This window comes from Protopterus annectens, chromosome 5.part0, assembly GCF_019279795.1.
Source record: "Protopterus annectens isolate FY-2018-M chromosome 5.part0, PAN1.0, whole genome shotgun sequence".
NCBI lineage: Eukaryota > Metazoa > Chordata > Ceratodontiformes > Protopteridae > Protopterus > Protopterus annectens.
The window spans coordinates 1,541,201,238-1,541,221,094 of record NC_056735.1 but is presented as its reverse complement, the minus strand read 5'-3'; positions in this window follow the sequence as shown (position 1 = coordinate 1,541,221,094).

The window sequence follows — 19,857 nt, the reverse complement described above, 5'->3', positions numbered from 1 at the left end:
TAACTAAATAAAAAATCTCATTATTAACAACAGTACAACCAAAAACTAAAATTTGTTAAAATCTAAAACAAGGAATTGCCACACTACTGTTACACCAACTAAACAGCTAAGCACTTGCAAGCAGACATATCAAGAATTTACCAGTACAACTAATACAAAAACTATGTATAAAAAAGCTATGTATAAAAAGATGATGAATGAACCTAGTATCATACATTTAAGAGTTTTTAGAGTTTTTAGAGGTTTTTAGAGTTTTTATTTTTATTTATGTTTAAAATTCTCAAATGCATAAACCTACAGATATACCCAAATCCTACTTCTCTAATGGAAACTATAATTCTAATTTTTTATTTTGATTTTAATTTTATTTGTTGTCTTTTAATTTGTAATATTTAACATTTGAATATTTGATGTTTAATAGTTACCTTGTTACTGTTACATTTTTCTTTTCTTCAAAAGGTAACAAGAGTATTATGTGTATGTGTTTATAGTATACTAGCATTTCAAATTCCTAAGTTTGAGTATACATGCTAAAGATATTACCTCATTCAAACCTGGATTGAAACAAGATCCAGTGCGAAGTTGCCAACATAATTCAAGCTATTCCAACAGTAAAGATGAAGGTCCACCTCTATTATCATCAAATACTGAATCAATGGCTCTAAATAAGAAAGAATAAAGTGGATTTGACCCTATGTGTCTTGCCAGGGCTTTGTCTAAGCTTTGATTTTAATTTTATACAAATGTTCGTAAACCCATTCTTTCAACTTACGATCGGTTTTGCAGATGTAGAAAGCAGTACAACCTGAGCATTGAGCCACATAGAGAACAGATTTAGACTGACAAGTAAACCTAGAATGGATCTTGTAAATAGTATTTCTAATGGAGTTTTCTATCCTGTATGCATGTCTATTCAATGTGAACCTATGTAACCTTATGAAATATCCTACTTGTATAATTGTACCATTTTTAGTCTGAATGTACTCTTATCTGCATTCTGCTATTTTATCTGCATTTGTATTTTATATTTTATATCAGTTATATATCTATGTTTTATTTCAATTGCTATTTTGTCTTGTTTATGTTTGGAGCTTATCTCCCCGGGCCTCCGCTGTAAATAGACTTTGTTCCAGTCGGACTATCCCGGTCAACAAATGTAAAATAAATAAATAAAAATAAAATAAAATAATAAAAATAATGGTTACCTCTCTGTCTGTACTCATGTGCTTACAGTAATTGCACATTTGGCATTTATACATTCCACATTTCCAATTTAAAGCTGGTTTGTTGACCTCTAATAGACTTTTCAAATTGGTACCACACTTGTATGTAATTCGAGGGTTGCTCTCAAATCTGTCAGAAATATGAGCATCTCTCCTAATTATTTCCCAGTTTTTATATAGGATATACTTAATCCCCTTAGCGTCACTATTAAAAGGGGTTATCAGACTGATTGTGTATTCATATTTTTCAGAATGACTGAAATCAATTGTTCCAGTGTTGTTAAAACTCTAACTAAGGATTGGCCTATATAGGCCTTGTTCTCTCTTAGTGGTAACTTCGTCACAAACCATGTCTATCAAGTCCTCAGGATAACCCCTTTTAAGAAACATGTCCTTCAATTTTTGACTTTCATATAAAAAGTCTGACTCAAGTGTGACCATACGCGCAACTCTCACAAATTGTCCCTTGACAACTGACTTTTTCTGGTGCCAAGGGTGACAGCTGCTGTAATGGAGAAAAGAATTAGAATATGTATGTTTTCTGTAAATTTTAGAAACATATGAATTTTTTGTTATATTTTTGCTCAGTTCTACATCCAGATAGGAAATCCGGTCTGTGTCAAAGGCAAATATAAAAGAAAGGAAGCTTGCTGTACTATTAAAATAATCCACCAATGCTGTTGCATCATCCTGTCACCATTAAATAGTATAAAGACGTCATCAAGGAAGCGTGTATAAAAATAAATCTGTTTCTTTATATCAGGTTTGTTGAAAATAAACTCTTGCTCCCATGATGCCATGACCAAATTTGCATAGCTAGCCCCACATGGAGACCCCATTGCCACTCCTGTTTTTTGAACAAAGTATTTGTTGTTAAATGTGATGTAATTGTTGTTCAAAATAACATCCAACATTTCCTCTATTAAATTTACTTCCTCTAATGGTGCTCCCTTAGCCCTCAGTAGCCTATTGGTCCTTTCAATCCCTTCATCGTGTGGGATTGAATAGTAAAGGTCCTGGACATCAATTGTTAAAAAATTCAAAGATTGACTATAGTCCAAATTGTTAATTTGGGCTAAAAATGTCCAAGAATCTTTACAAATTTGCTGTTCCTGGGTCACATATTTTTTAAGGGTTTCATCTACCCATTTCGCCCAAGGATACATTAGACTAGACCTTGCATCTACCAATGGTCTCATTGGTGGATTACCAATGTTTTTGTGTAATTTGGGAACACCAAAGAGAACAGTGGTTCTAGGGGCTGGTATGTTAAGATACTTAAAAAGGTCAGAGGGAATCATAGCTTCCAAAAACATCTCATATAAATGTGATTTAATTTTAGAACAAGCTTGATTTAATTCATTACGTGATACAAGCTGATAAGTAGGACTGTTGGCTATCTTTTCCATTTCATTTGTATAGACTTCAATGTTCATTACTACTAACCCACCACCCTTATCTGGTGACATCATCCAAACAGGAGCCTGCTGGATTAAATATAACAAGTCACTTTGTTCTTTAGAAATGTTAGAGAGGGAATGATCTAGACCTAGATGAGTTGGAAAAGTCCAACTCACAAGTTTGTTCAAACAATTGCAACATGGGGTTAAAGGGGGGGGGATGTGCTAGATGTATGTGAAATACTTCTCTGTATGTTTACATTGTCAACAAACATTAATGACAAATTTAACCTTCTAACATACAATTTTAAATCAATTAATATTTTTGCCAGATCTACCCTCCTAGATGGAACAAAAGTGTTCCCCTTTGCTAACATTTCGACCAAAGGTGGGTCAATAACAATGTCCATGTAGTTGTAGATTTTAAAATCCTTATCCGCATTCAAAAGATTTTCTTTTAACTTGGAATTTGGAAGTTTTGTTATTTATTCAGACATGGCAAACTCATCTCCTGCGCCTGCTATTCTTCACCCTGTTGTTGTTTAACTGTGATTTTTTTGCCTTTCAATCTCAAGTTGTACTGTGAGGACAAATTCTGAACATTTTGGGCATTTTGAGCTGGCAGGACTTCTCCTGAGTTGGTAGGCATGTCAAGTCTTTGACTAAGATGGTCCCCATGGGGCACATTCAAAGTAGTCTGTGAACTACACGGGTCATGTTGATTTCCAACTGGTGTATTTTGGGTTTTATTTACTAGTTCATAACTGTTAGTTTTGAAAACTTGTGAAGGTGGGGTTGAGGATAAGCAACCCCTTCTTTATATGCTGTATGGTCTCTGTTGAGCTTTTTCATCCTGACTTCTCTTAATTTAATTAAATGTTGGTCAATACTGACAAAAATTCTGTCGTAGTCAAATTTGTAACACCCAAAGTCAGAGTGTTGTTTAATACTACTATCTACAGTTGTTGCTTCTTCAAGTAATTGGTCAATAGTTGTTTGGTAATGTTTGACCATTAAATTAAGTAAGTCTAACCCTTGTTTGCTTAACATAGCAACAAGTTCTTGATGAAAAACAAACCCTGCCAGCAACCCCGTAGGGTACTGGCAAACTCTTAAGCCCTTAGGCACAATACTTTCATTAATACATTGACAGAGATACATCACTTCCAATAAAAGTTTTTTTATATTTAAACAAAATTTTGTCCAAATGCTCAAGCAAAAAGGAAATGTTACCTGCTCCTTCAGCAAAATGATTTTGTACCTGGATAGGTTGCATGTTCACAAGCTGCATCGGTTCTTTAAGCCATTGATTGAATGAAGAGATGGTGTTTGAATCCATCTTCCTGGATGCCTGGTTGTATAATGGATGTGTCCGCTCTGATGTATTCCTCTTAACAGTAAAGACTGAAGAATTGGATAATACAGTTACACTTGTGTGAATGTTCGGTCCCCCATTCAAAGCGTTGTTAGTTACTAGTTCGGCTGAAGTGCCTGGAGCTAATACAATGCAAGTAACTGGTGTTGGAGTATTAGTTTTAGCAGAACAGCTAAAACAATGCGGCAGAAGAACAGAGCTTGTTAGACCATTCGGTCCTTTATTTGCTAAGTTGTTACCTGGTTTGCTTAAAGTAGAACCATTACTGAGTGCAGGCACTGTTGATATATTAGTAGGTAAACAAACTTCCATTCTGTTCATGTCTCTTTGACTAGAATTGTTTTGAATAGTAGTAGGCATAGTTGGTGGAAAAAGAGGTGTGGCATCCATGCGGTTTTGTAGTTGTTCAACACGTTTGGAAAGTTGCTCAATAAGCTGGGTTAAATAACCTGTACTCTCTGATTGGGAGGCTGGTGGTGGTGACAAATTTGGTGTACTGCAGAGACTTTCAGAAGCCATGATAAACAAACACAAACAAACTGCTGTTGATAAAAATAGACGAACTAGCGAAAAAGGCAAAGAAAGTTGCAAGTAAACCAACGGTCTTTATTCCGACAATTGGAACTCACAAAATACCAACGGACTGCAAACCAGCATTAGCATAAAAATAAAGCGCTTTTCATCCTGCTCACTAGCAGGATTTCTTCAGATAAAAAGTGTCATAAAATTTCATCATAAAATGTCATCATTAAATAATGAATTATTTAATGATGCAATTTTATGACACTTTTTATCTGAAGAAGTCCTGCTAGTGAGCAGGACGAAAAGCACTTTATTTTTATGTTAATGCATGGCACGCTGCCTTCCTGCTCATAATTGGCCACTTCTGTGCAGGACTAAGCTAGTCCTGCATGGAAGGATAGTGAATCCGGGGAATGTCTTTAATTGCTGTAGTTTCCTGACCAGGTGCAAGCTAACTAAGAAATGTTATTGAAGAGTTTCTGTTAGCCTGGGAAACCAGAGAATTGTTAAGAATGATGTAATCTAAAATGAGTGAGCAGGATGTATTATCAGTTTAAAGGATTTTCTCAGAGACAGAGAGAGAGCATTTTGCACTTGTCTTCACCAGCACTTGCTTTGCTCTGTCTGTATGTAAGTAGGATCTTAGACTTTGGAGTTTCTCTTAAGAAATAGATAGAAAACAGTAAGTTTAGACTAACTGTTTTCTATATTGATGTCAGAACTATTCTACTGTATTATTTTAAGCATTTTCCTGTGATCTCTGAACTGTTGACTAGCACTGTGTAGTAAGAAGTATTGTCTTGTGTTTTTTTTTTATTATTTCAACTGCAGATGTTTTGTGTAGAGATAATTTATGCTCTAGAGTACATTGCACATATATACTGATAATGTCCATGCCACTCCAAATATAAATATATAATACATAAATTCACACTTGCCATTTGGATAATAATATTGCACAGTAATAATTGGACACCCTTTGGTAGGGGCCTTTTTAGTAGCTGATAAGTTAGGGTCTTGGTGGCAGTTATTACTAACTTATAGCCTGGACAGAAGGGGCACAGCTAGTGAACCTGTGCCAGCCTTCCCCAGGAGTGTCTGTGCGGTTGTATATAAATCACATCTCAAAGTGTGTGTGTGTGTGTGTGTGTGTGTGTGTGTGTGTGTGTGTGTGTGTGTGTGTGTGTGTGTGTGTGTGTGTGTATGCGTGTTTGTGTGTGTGTGTGTATCAGCTACTTGGGCAGGGACACAAATCACTGGTTGGACAGAGAGAGTGCTATGAGGACTTGGCATGGGACATTGGCTAACGACCTCACTCTATGGCTGTGACAGTGGGGAGTCTTATTGGGGATCTGGCGAGAAAGGGAGAACCCAGCCCCAGACTGACTGTGATCTCTGTCAGCTCTTAAGTGTAATTGTACTTTACTGTGTGTGTATTTGTTATCCTTCCCAATGTGGATGCCCCTCACTGGTATTAGTGGTGAGGATTGAGTCTCCTTGATTACTTGGCCAGTGCACAGGCATCCCACAAGCCTTACTAAAGGCTAATTGAAACAGTCATTTTTGACTATCAATACTTAATTTACAGCTCAGAAGTGTCCATGAGTGAGTCAACGAGTCAGTTAGGACTACCTTTTCATTTTTGGATTAATCATCTGCATCTCAAAGCTCTGTGCAAGTATAACCTTTTCTGTGTTTTCTAAATCTGTAATTGCACTCCAAAACTGAGGACAGTCATTTACAACTTCTAGGAGAGTAGTTTTTTTACCTTTTGGGCTTTTGTTTTGGGTGATGACCTCCACTGATCAGTCTTCTTTTGACCAAGACCCTAAAGCTGCTGAAGATAACTTCATATATGTGTGTAATTTCAGAAATATAGTTTCACAGCAAGAAAGCATTCCCTCTGTTCCTGGGGATTGTGCCTATCATGTCTTCAGACCTACTTGCAATTGTGATTGAGTATCAGTACTTGTCAAGGATATCATCATCTTATTACAGATTCCTTGCAACACCACATTTAAACTACTGGGTGCACAAATATTCATAAACAAAACTAACTACTACATCATACAGAACTCTTTCTATGCTCCCTCCTGAGAACTTTAGCTGAAGTCCACATTAAACACAACACCTTTCTACATTTGGACTTCACAACTATCCATCAATAAAATGACTGACCTACACTACCAACGACCTAAATGCCCAATGCTTTCCCAATATCATATATGCTGACTCTCTCTTACAAATAGTTATCCTCCCTTCTTGGGACACTACAGTCATGATCTAGTCCTCACAAATATGGTCTCTACTTGCACATCTCCATTATGTATCATTCTGCCTTGTTAGATCAAGCCATAAATTGCTGACTTTTTCCTCTTGAACTGCTGGTACTTCCCCTGTAAATTTTTCTGTGTTTGGAGACATCTCAAAAGCAAACCTTCCTCGGGTACTTGATAACATAAATAAATTCTACTGTAATCCTTCTCCTCAGATGTATCCCATTGCTAAAGCAGATGCCTATGTCATTAACTTCTATTCCCAGTTAAAGAGATGTATTGATAAAGCACTTACTATATAGAGTGAATATAGAGACAATTAAAAACAAACCCCTACCTTGGAATACCTATATAAATAAATTATACAAGAGAAAAAAAAATCACTTAATGTTTATAAGAGGTCCCGTACTAGCTACTTTAAGAGAGCACTTAACCAAATTGGTAAAGAACTTTAGGGTAACAGTATGAAGCTCAAAGTGGAGTATGAACATAAAATAGTTATGATTGTTCTTTTAATTACCATGGAACATGTTTTCTCAACCATCTCTAATCTTAAATAACAGTACCAAAATTACCTATCAGTATCTCTAATTACACAATTTAATCTACATATTCAAAGTATAGAAATAAGCCATTATGTTATTACACAAAGGTGGCCCAACCACAGACACTGCTAAATATAGACCCATTAGTCTCACTAGTCTGGAACATATTACGCCAGGCTTCATTAATCTGGATAGTGAAAATGTTTTAACCCTGGACCCTCGTCAATTCAGCTTTGTTAAAGGAAGATCCTACTTCTTTACCTTCATTAATTTCTTTGAAAAAGTAACCGAAGCAGTGGAAAAGTGTGTGCAGTACATACAACTTATCCAGATATAGTCAAGGAGTTTGACAGTATTCCCCATTCAGGCATAAATGACAGGCCTGTAAATCTAAATGTAAATATGTAACTATGTTGTTTAGTGGATAACTAACCAGTTGCCTATCAAACCCATTTCATTTGAGTTGAAGCTACTTCTGAAAGAAAAAGGTTACAACTGATGTATCACGAGGTTCAGGATTGGACTCTCTCCAGTTTGACATCTGTTTCTTAGACCTTTATGGCAACACTCTTGGCTTGTGATTATCTAAGTTTGCAAACAACTGCAAATTGAGTATTTTTCAGTCTTCCATGGACTCACAATTCCTTCAGTATGGGTTAGGCAATATTAACAGTTGGTACAAAAACAATGGCTTCAAATGAAATGTTAAAAACTGAAGCACATGTAATTTTGGTAAAACAAAATATTTTTGCATATCATATAGGTAACACCCCCCATCAGGCACTTTAATAAGGAATTTTGTTGATAATTCCTTATCATTTGATCATAATGTCTGTCTGGCAGTTCTTAAAGCCTTTTATCTGACTGATCAAATTAGTTCCCCATTATTTGGATCACATCATACCTATTATTGAATATAATGCACCTTTTGGCATGCATTTGTCTAAAAATATCACAGAACATGAAGAACCTCAGAGATCCATAACTAGAAAGGTTGCCAGCATAAAAAATAATAGTTTTCAGGAGAGATTGGCAGCCTCTTTCATACATCTCTTATAGACTTTTCCATGGAGATCTGTGCCTAGCTTTTCAATCCAAGCATATCCAACCATCTCAAACCTATTCTTTCATTAAACAAATGGAACCTCAAATACCCAGTTAAATAACTAAACTTTCATCAACAGATAAATAAGACACACCGGTGTGACAGATTCATATCCCAATGTATCCCATAACTCTAGAACAAACTTTCAGTACGTCTCATTCTTGTCCCCTATCTCCTTCAAGGTAAACCTAAATAATTGGATAGGCAGGCACAAATTTCCCCTGATTTATCACATCTTGCCCTCCTTGACGCTGGACAGAATGTTTGAATATTGTTTTTTGGCTAGGCTTGTGATTATCTGCACACTGACTTGCTAGTACTTCTTTATGAACCTGTGGAGATCAATCTTCTTCCCTTGAACCAAAGTTGAGCAGATACACCCATCAATTTGGTGAGAAATCCTCACTACTTCAGTGTTGAGTTATTATCATAGATTCAGATCCTGCTTTGCTGGATATTTGCTTATCTGCCCTCAACTCTACTATAAGACTTGTAACTGATTGCCTGGACAAAGTGTTCTTATTAGACAGACAGGTCCTCTTATTACAGAAACATTTCAGTAAGCCATTCTACTATTATTCAGTAACTTCTGAAATCCTGTATGACTTTTATGTTTAAAACTTCCACTTTTGTGAATTACAGTAGGTGCATGTTATTTAGAAGCCAGTCATTAGCTGAGTAATAATGCACCTTGTAAATGACCTAACAAGGGCTGAAAGAGTTTTGTTTCTTTCTTCTCACTCCATATTTCCCAATCCTGTAAGAATGATGCATTTATTGCTGGCATAACTTTATTGTGGAAGAAATTATACAATTCCATAACCACCACTGTTTCAGGTATATGCCTTGATAGTCATATATTACCTCTCCTCACCCTGTTTTTGATATATTTTATTTTCATTTTAATCACTGCAATTCCTACTTCCATAATGCCAGTTCTATTTTTCTTGATGCTGTTATTTTATCCTGCCTCTGTATAGTGATATGTAGCTGTTCCATTTTTGACTCCAAGAAGGCAAGGACTTCTGGCCTCCTAAGTCATTTATGTACCTTTTTAATCTCTTCACAGACAGCAACCAGCATCTTAAACATTTTCATCACTGTCTCTCTACTAAAAACTGAGTTATTATTTATACTTCCATTCTCATTCTGTTTTATCCTCTTTTGCTGCAATATCACTACAGAACTTTGCAAGGGAACAGAACATAATTTTGTAAAACAAAAAGGAAAAATCATCCCTCAATGCTGGGATATAAGCTACCCCTTTCAATATGTTTATTTATTTATTTATTTTATTCTTGTTTTGTTAACTGGGATGGTCTGACTGGACGAGGTCCATTTACAGCAGAAACCCGGGGAGAAATGCTCCACATAAATTCATAAACCCAAATAGCAACAACACTGATATTATACATAATGTTAAAAACATTGTTATACAAGTAGTATCTAGTGAGAAAAGAAAACAGTAAAGGCAATTCAAATCAGCAATATTTACATATGTACAGTCTGTTTGTTGTAAAAAATAACAGACAGACATTACAACAAGTTCATATTTGCTAAGGGATACCATTTGTGCCAAGCATGTTTACTGAATTTATGTACTATGAGAGAAAGGGAGAAAGTGTAGAGGTAACAGGTTTTAGGATTATGTGACACATGGACAGAGCCAAGAACTTATAAGGTGGGCCTTCAGGGAGTTTTTGAATTGTATGGTATTTGATGCAGAAGTCACTGATGGAGGGAGATTATTCCAGGTTTTTGCTATGCTATGTGAAAATAGAACTTTGCCTGCTGTGTTGTTAGTTGATGAGATACAGAGAAGTGCACTTCCTATGGGAAAAAAGCTTTATGAAACATAAACTTATGTCCAGTTAATGGTGCACATAAACTTCTACTTTGCTGTACTAAACATACTTTTTATAAATTCAGTCACATTTTTAAGCTTATCTCAAATGCATGTATATTTTTTAATCTGTTTGTTGTTCCTTATGTTTGTTTGCTTCTTTTTTCTGTCTTTCCTTCCTTCTTTCCTTTTTTCATTATCCTGTTACTTATGTTTGATTTTTCCCTTATGCTTTATATATTTAATTGAATTATTAATTCCTTCAGAGTAAATTTAATCTAAAATCGCAAAAAGCTACACAAGGAAACTCAGTGCTATCACTTTGCATTAGTTAAGAAAAAGAAAATTTCACATTCTCCATATAATGGTAAATCTGCAAGAACATCTTTAAGGAACGACAAATGACAAATAAATGAGAAAGATGTTCACATTGCTTTTAATACTAAAAACACCATATTTGGATAAATGGATACCTTTGCTGCAAAATGTATGCAAAAATCTTACTAAACATAAGGGATGAGTGTTACAATTAAGTGGGCCTTACTGTTCTCTAGGTACCGTTCTCTGTCCTCAAAACTCTGCCCTCTTTGGGGCATGGCCAAGATGAGCACATGAGCACTGAGTAACAGCACTTTATCTCTGCTCTGCCTTATCAGAGTTTCTATGACAGGATTTTTTGAATTTAACTATCCTATTTTTTTTACATATTTGGAATCCTCCAACCATACTCTGGGATAGTATATATATATATATATATATATATATATATATATATATATATATATATATTGTTTTAATGTTTATACTTTTTCCTGTCAACAAGTACTAGAGAAAATATCTTGGCACCAGGATACAAAATGAGCCACAATAAATCTTCTCTTCAGGAAACAACTATTAAGAAGGAACTTCAGTCACTATTATCTAATATTCAAGAGCTGACCACAAAAATTGATAGAATGGATGTGAAACTAGACACTTTTAAAGAAAAATGTACCCAACAAATGGAAATGCTACATGAAGACATCAGACAACAGCAAAGACAGATTACAGGAATAGAAACTTCACTAAATGATATGGACACTAGAATTCAAAAAGATGAACATAATATAGATTTTCTCTTAAAACAAAATACCCTCTTGCAAACTAAAATTGATCCAGAGAATAGATCAAGAAGAAATAATATTAGGATTTTCAGGCTACCTGATAATGTTGAAGAAAACAATATGGAAAAAATCTTAACATCTTGGCTTCCTGAGATATTACGGCTTCCTGAAGCTCTTTTGTATGCGGCAGAGAGAGCCCACAGTTCCTTGACTTCTTCAAAAAAAGGAAAACTAATTCAGCTAAATCTGTTATAGTGAAGTTTTTTAATCACATAATAAGGAAATAGTGCTAAAGACCGCATGGGCTAAATCCTCTATTAAATATAAAGGCAATGTCATATGCTTTGATAATGATACTCATCTTCTGTAATAGCCAAAAGAAAAATTTTCCTTCCAATGCTTAAAGAACTTTAAAAGCCCACATAAAGTCTCATATATTATTTCCAACCAGATAAAAAATTTTCTTCAGGATGGTCAAAAAATAATTGATGACTTAGAAACTGCCATTACTTTTATTAAAACAAGAAAACTGTTTGATAAAAATATAAGAAATGGATTGGGCAAATGCCAGTCTTAAAAGAAATGCAGACAATAGTTCCTGGAAGACTTCTGAACATAATAAGAAGCTCAAGAATAAGTGAATATTAAAGAAGAAAAAAAGAAGAAATTTCTATTCAAGCTTTCTTTTATCCTAGATATATTGCATAACCCAGAAGATGGGAGATGAAAATGGTTCAACAGGTGAGTCTTGTTGTTTAATTCTTTTTTTTCCTCTTAATGATATATGCCTGTTTTAATAACTTTTTTATAGTATAATTGCTAGTAAATCTAGTTAGCTTTATTATATGTGGCTTGATAATTATTGGAAATGAATGCTACCTGTTCTATCTATTATTCATTTGTTTTATCTGCTGTTTGTTACTTTTAATTCTCTGTATAATTGGGGAATGGCATCTGTCTTGCTTTGTTGACTAAAACAAGTACAAAGATTTAAAAGTGAAAAAAATGAGGGTATTTGGTTCTATAAAAACGTGTTTCTTTTTAGTTTCTGTTTTTATATTCTATATATTTGAAGGGAGACTTTTAATAAATATTGTTGCTATGTTGTTTCTTTGCTAAACATAATTTTATTCTGGTAATGAATTTGTTGGTGGTAGTGTTAAGGGACCATGAAGATGCTTTTTAATAGTCTGTTGTGGTCTGGTATTCAGCTTGGGCACTAGATAAAAGCAGGAACTGTGTAAATTTGATGTTGAATGGAGGATTTTCGTGAAGTTGCTGGTAATGAGATTCCATGATGGTATGGTTATATTCTGGTTTTGTGTTAACAGGTGCTTGTTGTGGGGAATGGGGTGGTTTGCTGTTGGTTAGTGCATCGCTGGTGGTCTAGTGGAGTGTTGCACTTGAGAAATGAAGTTTGCAATGCTTATGATACTTGTGGTGTTGAATATGGGTTCCCCTTTTCTCTTTTTCTCTCTCTTTCTTTTTTCTGCATTGTGTTGTTCCCAAGTTGCCGGGAGGTGGTTTGCTGTCTTGGCAGTGAAAAATTGCTTGTGGTTTCCCTTCTTAGCCTTGCGGATGTGAACTGAAGTACTGAACTGAGATGCATTTGCATCACAGCTGACAGACGTGAAGATAGAGAGAGGAGAAAAAAATATAATTTCCATAGAAACATATGCTGTGCGAACTCTAAACTGAGGAACTTTGCAGTTACATTTATACACCAGAATAGACAGTCTCTAATGCCATCTAGAGGAAAAATGAAAGTATTGCAGTTAAGTGATATACTTAACATGTATAGTTTGTAAAAATATTTATTGACTTTATGAAGCAACATTCATTTATATATATGTATATATATATATATATATATATATATATATATATATATATATATACACAAGTACTATTAGTAATTCTAATTTGAGGACAGATTGATGCTGTCAGTAAGGATTATATGGAAAAAAAGGACATATATATATATATATATATATATATATATATATATATATATACACAATTTTACCAAGAAAGCTCAGTTAATTGCTTGGGTATTTATTCATACAGTTAGTATGACATAGTTATGACATCTCTATACACACACTCATATGCATACGCACTCATATGCACGCATGCATACATACTCACATACAGTATTTGTCATGAAAGACACATATATGTGGATGCATTTATAGCAAATGCAGAATTTTGTTATATGGTGGTGTTTGGATGGTAATGTTATGAAATATAGAATTTTGTCTAAGCTCAAAATCTCATCTTGTTATAAGTCAGAAGTTTAGACACTTACAATAACATAGATGTATTTTCCTGTCTTCATGAAGTAAAGACAACAATCAAATAAGTGAGTATTTTTCCCAATTATACTCCTTAAATTACATTAAATAGTCTGATGGGCACACTCACTTATAAATACCATTAACCAACAAGACATTACTGTACCTGTTAAAATAAATATAATATCAAGGTGGTACTTCAGATATTCAGTTCAGGCACTCTTTTTAACGTGTAATATCAGGAAATATTGTATTATTGTTTTATTTAGTATTCAGTAAATAGATTTAGTGTGTTCTGTCATCGATGGGTTTTAGTTTGGGGACTGTAAGACAGGGAAAGATAAATACTTCACTAGATATAAATATATTGCAATCATATTACATCATTAGTGGAAGCAATATATACAGAATGCACCTTGATGATGATTTACTCTTGGTTGGTTACATATATGTTACCTTTAATTATCTCTAAAAACAGATTTTTATTAAAGGAATTCATGATTTTGTTATGACCTCTGTTTTATATTTTACATGTAGTTGATCCTTATGATATTATAAACTCAATCTAACTTATATGATAAGGAATTTTCATATTACATTTTTTATTATATATATATAATATATGATAACTTGATGCAATATCAATGATATATTATTTTATAAAATCAAAGTGAGATCGTTGCATTTAAAATGTTTTAGTATGTTTTCTTGAATGATTATATACAAAAATATTAGTTGTATTTTATTTATAATCTGTCTTCTTTTTTTTTAGTCACACATACTGCCTAATAAAGTACAAGTATATAACAACAGATGTATTTAGATAGGGATGAGAAGAGTGTGTTTACTAGATAGTTGGACAATTTAAGTGATAGATGTCACTCAAATTTGGAGTTTTTAACTCCAGGGGGGTGTTAGAGAGTAGTTATGTTATTAGTATATGTTGTAAATGTTTGTTAATAGTCATTATGATGTTCACTAAGTTTAACAAAATTGAATGTAATATAAACTTATCTTACAGGGAAAGAGTTTTATATTGTTCATATCTAACCTGTAATTGTTTTCCTTATAGTCAGCCTTTATTGTATTCTAAAACATGGAAAAATGAAAAAAATGTAGTCAACAAGTAATATTCAGAAATATAAACATTATATGGCATCTTTAAATTGCATCTCATTAAACATTAATGGATTAAGTAATCCTAACAGGAGAAGGTCTTTGAATAAATATCTTAAACTGCATAATTCCCAGCTAATAATTCTCCAAGAAACCCATTTATTAGCTGAAGATATTACAAAAATAAATACTAAATCTTATATAAACTTTTGATAAGCTCTGAGCATACACAAATAAGAGGGGTGGCCATTATATGGAAAAATACATTGCCCATGCCTAAAATAATTGATACATATACAGATAATAAGGGAAAGTTATCATCAGTAGTTATAGAATTTAATAAAAAATTTTTGACTTTAATAAATATGTATTGTATTCCTGACATTGGACTAAAAACAGTAAAATAACATTTAGATCTTATAGTACAGTTCTCTAAGGGTAATATTATTCTTGCTGGAGATTTTAATTGTATCTCAGATATAAAGGATTCAAGTACTAACGACAAAAGAAACATTTCAGCAATAGCCAAATTATTGAATGAATTCTCAGATTCATATATGCTTGAAGGGTATTAATAATTTTGCAGATGCTAAATCATTGTTTTACACATTCTACTCACATAAACATAATTCATATTCAAGAACAGATAGGGTATTAATTTCTAATAACCTAACTGATTCCTTATTAAACTCAAAGGTAATTTCATGTCTTCTTTCAGACCATAATTCTATAAATTTTGATTTTATTTTAAATTCCGTATTTAATGTTCAAATTAAAAGGATACCCATATACATAACTAAACTAAAAGACTTCACCAATTTCATTACTGTAGAAGTACAACATTTTATTGAACTTAATAACACACAGGGAACCTCTGAAGTATATATCTAGGATGCTCTAAAAGTTTACCTATATGGTAACATTATTGATTGGTATAAAAAGAAAATAATTTCATGGGATTAAGAACTCCAAGATATACAAACAAAGTTAGACACTTTAAGACTTGATGTTTCAAGAAATCCAGATAAGAAAGCTAGAATAAATGAAATAAATACTTTGAACAATAAGTATATGGAAATGTTAAATCATAAAGTCATAATTAATCTGGAGAAATATAAACGTCTAAAATCTTCTATAAATCCTAGATCTATGAATATTCCAGCTAACAAAACTAAAAGTTTAAATAAGTTTAATCAAATTAATGAAATCTATTCTCTAACACAAAGAAAAATGATATCTGATTTACCAAATATATTGAGTTTAGAGAACTTTTCTTAAAACTAAATCAATCTAATGCTATGATTAATGGTACAAAAGGTATTCAATCATTTATGAATAACATAAATAACAGACTATCAGAAACACAAACAAAATTAATAGATAAACAAATATCTTTTAAAGATATAAAAGTTCAAATTACTAAACGTAAGCAAAATAAAGTCCCTGGTAATGATGGTATCATTTCCGAAATCTACAAAGTTTTACCTGCTAAAGCTTTAACTTTGTTACACAAAGTATTCAGTATAGCTCAAAATAATAACATTATACCCCCTTCTTGGAAGTATACAATTATTTCTCCCATAATAAAGCCTGACAAAAATCCTACAAAATGTTCTTCATATAGGCCCATTTCATTGTTAAATACAGACTATAAAATGTTCATGTCTATTTATGCTGACAGAATCAAAAATGTTTACCCTGCCTGTTAGACATGGATCAAACAGGCTTTATAATCAATAGAACTTCCTATGATAACATCAAAAGAACAATAACTTTGAATTAGTGAAAATCTTAAAGAATAATTTGACTCTAGTCAGTTTAGATATCAGCTGTGCATTCGACTCAGTTAATTAGGAATATTTTTTCATTTTATTGAAGAAGTTAAATTTCTCTAATAGCTTTATTACTCAATTATATAATGGAAGTCAAGCCTATATAAAAAATTGATGCAAATGTATCCCAGAACATACCTATTGTAAAAGGAACCAGGCAATGTTGCCCTTTATCTCCTCTTTTGTTAACATTAATTATGGAACCTTGGGCAAATTTAATAAGAGATAACAATAGTATACAAGGTTATAGATTAAACTTTAATGAAACATCAAAGATCCAAATGTTTGCTGATGATGTCTTAATTACTCTTGGTGGTGTTAATCCCACCTTACAAGAATTGTTCATAACATAGATATATTTCAAAACAATTCTGGTATTAATTTTAATAACAATAAAACTCAAATCCTTCTAATTGGCTCAACAAGTTATAATATAAAAGATGAATACAAAAAATATATACCTCAATCTCAACAAATAACATATTTAGGTATAACAACTAATATTAAAGACATTTTTCACCTAAATTATAGTAAAACAACTATAGAGAGTTTAATAAGTAAATGAAACAAAATTCTATTTACAATGGATGAAAACATTCCATTATAAAGATGATATCGCTTCCAAAAATCTTATAAATAATACAATCTATATATATTCCCCCTAAAAACTCTTTAATTAAAAAATTTAACACACTGATTAAAAACATTTTATGGCATCCAATAAAGCCTAGAATTTCATTATCCTATCATATGTATACTTTGGAAAATGGAGCATATCTTTACCAAATCTAGAAATTTATTCGATCTCATCACTAAGTAAAACAATTGTCTATCTTATAGATGGAGAGTATTTAGCAAAATAGAAAGAAATTATATTAAATTTATCCCAGAATACCAAAAATAAAGTTAATATCCATATATTGAAACTAGTAAATTATTCATTTAGATGTAATTTAAGAAATTACTTTTCAATTATTCCACTCAAGTGTTTAAATCTACTTATGTAATTTTAATTCTAAAGGCCTTTAAGAACTATGTATTTAGGTGTAGAATCTTTGAGACTTGGTTGTTTCTCATCTTCCCTATTGCCTATACACAAGGGATAATTCTCTCTACAGACTATTCTAAAATGTCACTATTTAAGCAAAAACATTTAATGTTTTGGCATCAAATGACAAATAAGAATGAGGCAAAATCTATTAATACTCTTGTAGATGAACATACTTGGGTTAGATTTGCAAGAGTTTTAGAAATATATATTCTAGATAAACTAGCTCTAATTCCCTCAAATGCTAAGAATTCAATACCCAAACTTATTCAATACTTGATTTTATATACCCAAAATAATTTATCAGTTAAAAATAGTATATCATATATTTATAGAGAAATTAAACAAGATCTAGATGTATATGCAGACAGCTATTGGAATACATTTTCTGTAATCAATAATTTTATTCTCTCAGAAAAAGACAAAATTATTTCCTTCAGTTAGCCAGCAAAATGACTTATCTTAAATGGAGAATCTTCACATGGAGATTTTTACATAAATCTTTTCTCAATCCATGGAAAATGAGTAAGATAACTAAACACGATATTGTTTGCTGGAGATGTAATGCAGAAACAAACGCTGCTTGGAATCATATATTTTATGACTGTGCATTGTTAAATAAATTTTGGGAAGAAGTTAATATTTTTTTTATAGGCAATTTTTACAGACAATTTTGTGCTCACCAAATCACTTGTATTACTCAACATACCTGTTCCAGAATGTATAAAAAAAGCAAATATTCTTTGCTCTGGTCTATATTGTCCATTGCCAGGAAAACAATTACAAAAAAACTGGAAGTCCTAATCTATTCCCTCATCTAAATAATTTAAAGGCATTATCTTGTAAATATCTAAGTTAGAAATGTTGACTATTAAATCTAAATCTACGAGGAATACAAATTTAAATTACAAATGGGAAAACATACATTAACTATTAGTTAAAGAACTAGATACATGATTAATGCAGTAATCTTTCTTTTTTTTTTCCTTTTCAGCATATATTTATTTTTTTTGCAAAAATATTAATTTAACTGATCATGTTATTTGCTACACAGTGAACATCATTGTATATATTTTTTATTATAGTTATTGTATTAATATTTTCTCTTTTTAAATATTGTACTTCAAAAATTCTTGTTCAATCTTTTTCAAACTATTTGTTCATTACAATAATGTTTTCAATAAAGCTGTTTAAAAAAAAAAACTCTGTCCTCTTGCTTGCTATTAACTGTTACGACATTTATAAGCTTGACAAATTCATTAACACATCAGTGTTGAGTGCATATATGATAAAACATCTGAATACTTTTGCAGTTTTTTTTTACCAAGCATATGATTTGTTTGGAAGCATGCTCATTACAGAGTCTATGTAAACTGCTGCTCATTGCAGAGTCTATGCTGAACTGCTGAAGTCCACAAGAATCGAAAGATGAGTGACTGACATTGGCACTTCAAAAAAGTACTTACCAAAAGAAAAAATAACAGATCCAAACAACAACTGATCACAAAATGATAACAAACAGCTTCCTTTTGCAAACTGGTTATTGAAAGACCTGTCGCTATTTTCAGACACATTTTGCCTAAATAGTAGTAGTGTTATGGAAAAAGTTTTTCACATGTATACTAACCTCACCCTAACCCTGCCCCTGCCTCTAAGCTTGACCCTGTTTCTGTCCTTAGGGAAATACCTTTTCTGTAACACTTCTACTATGTAGAATACTCTTATAGGCATCACATAGAGCAATACACATAAACGGCACTAAATCTATCTTCTTGCCTTACTCTAACCCAAGGCTGCAAACACTAAGCCTGGGATTCAATACACTCCATGGAGGAAGAGCACTATTCCTGAATGGAGTGGTTCATGTCTGTATAGCACAGCAGCATGCCTTGCATATTCATGAAGGCACGCTGCTGTTTAACCTGCATGGACATGAACCGTGAATAAGTGCAAGGGGCATGTTCAAGTAGTGCACAGACATTGAACATGCCCCCTGCACTCAGAAAGTGCCGTATGGCACTTTTATAATAGGATCTGCCATAATATTAGAGAATTACTCTAATATTATGCCAGTACTTCAGTGTCTGTGGACAATGAAATACATATGGCAGCAGAAAAGCAATGCAACAGGTTCTGTGACACACCCCCTGCATTGTAAAAGTGCCATACGACACC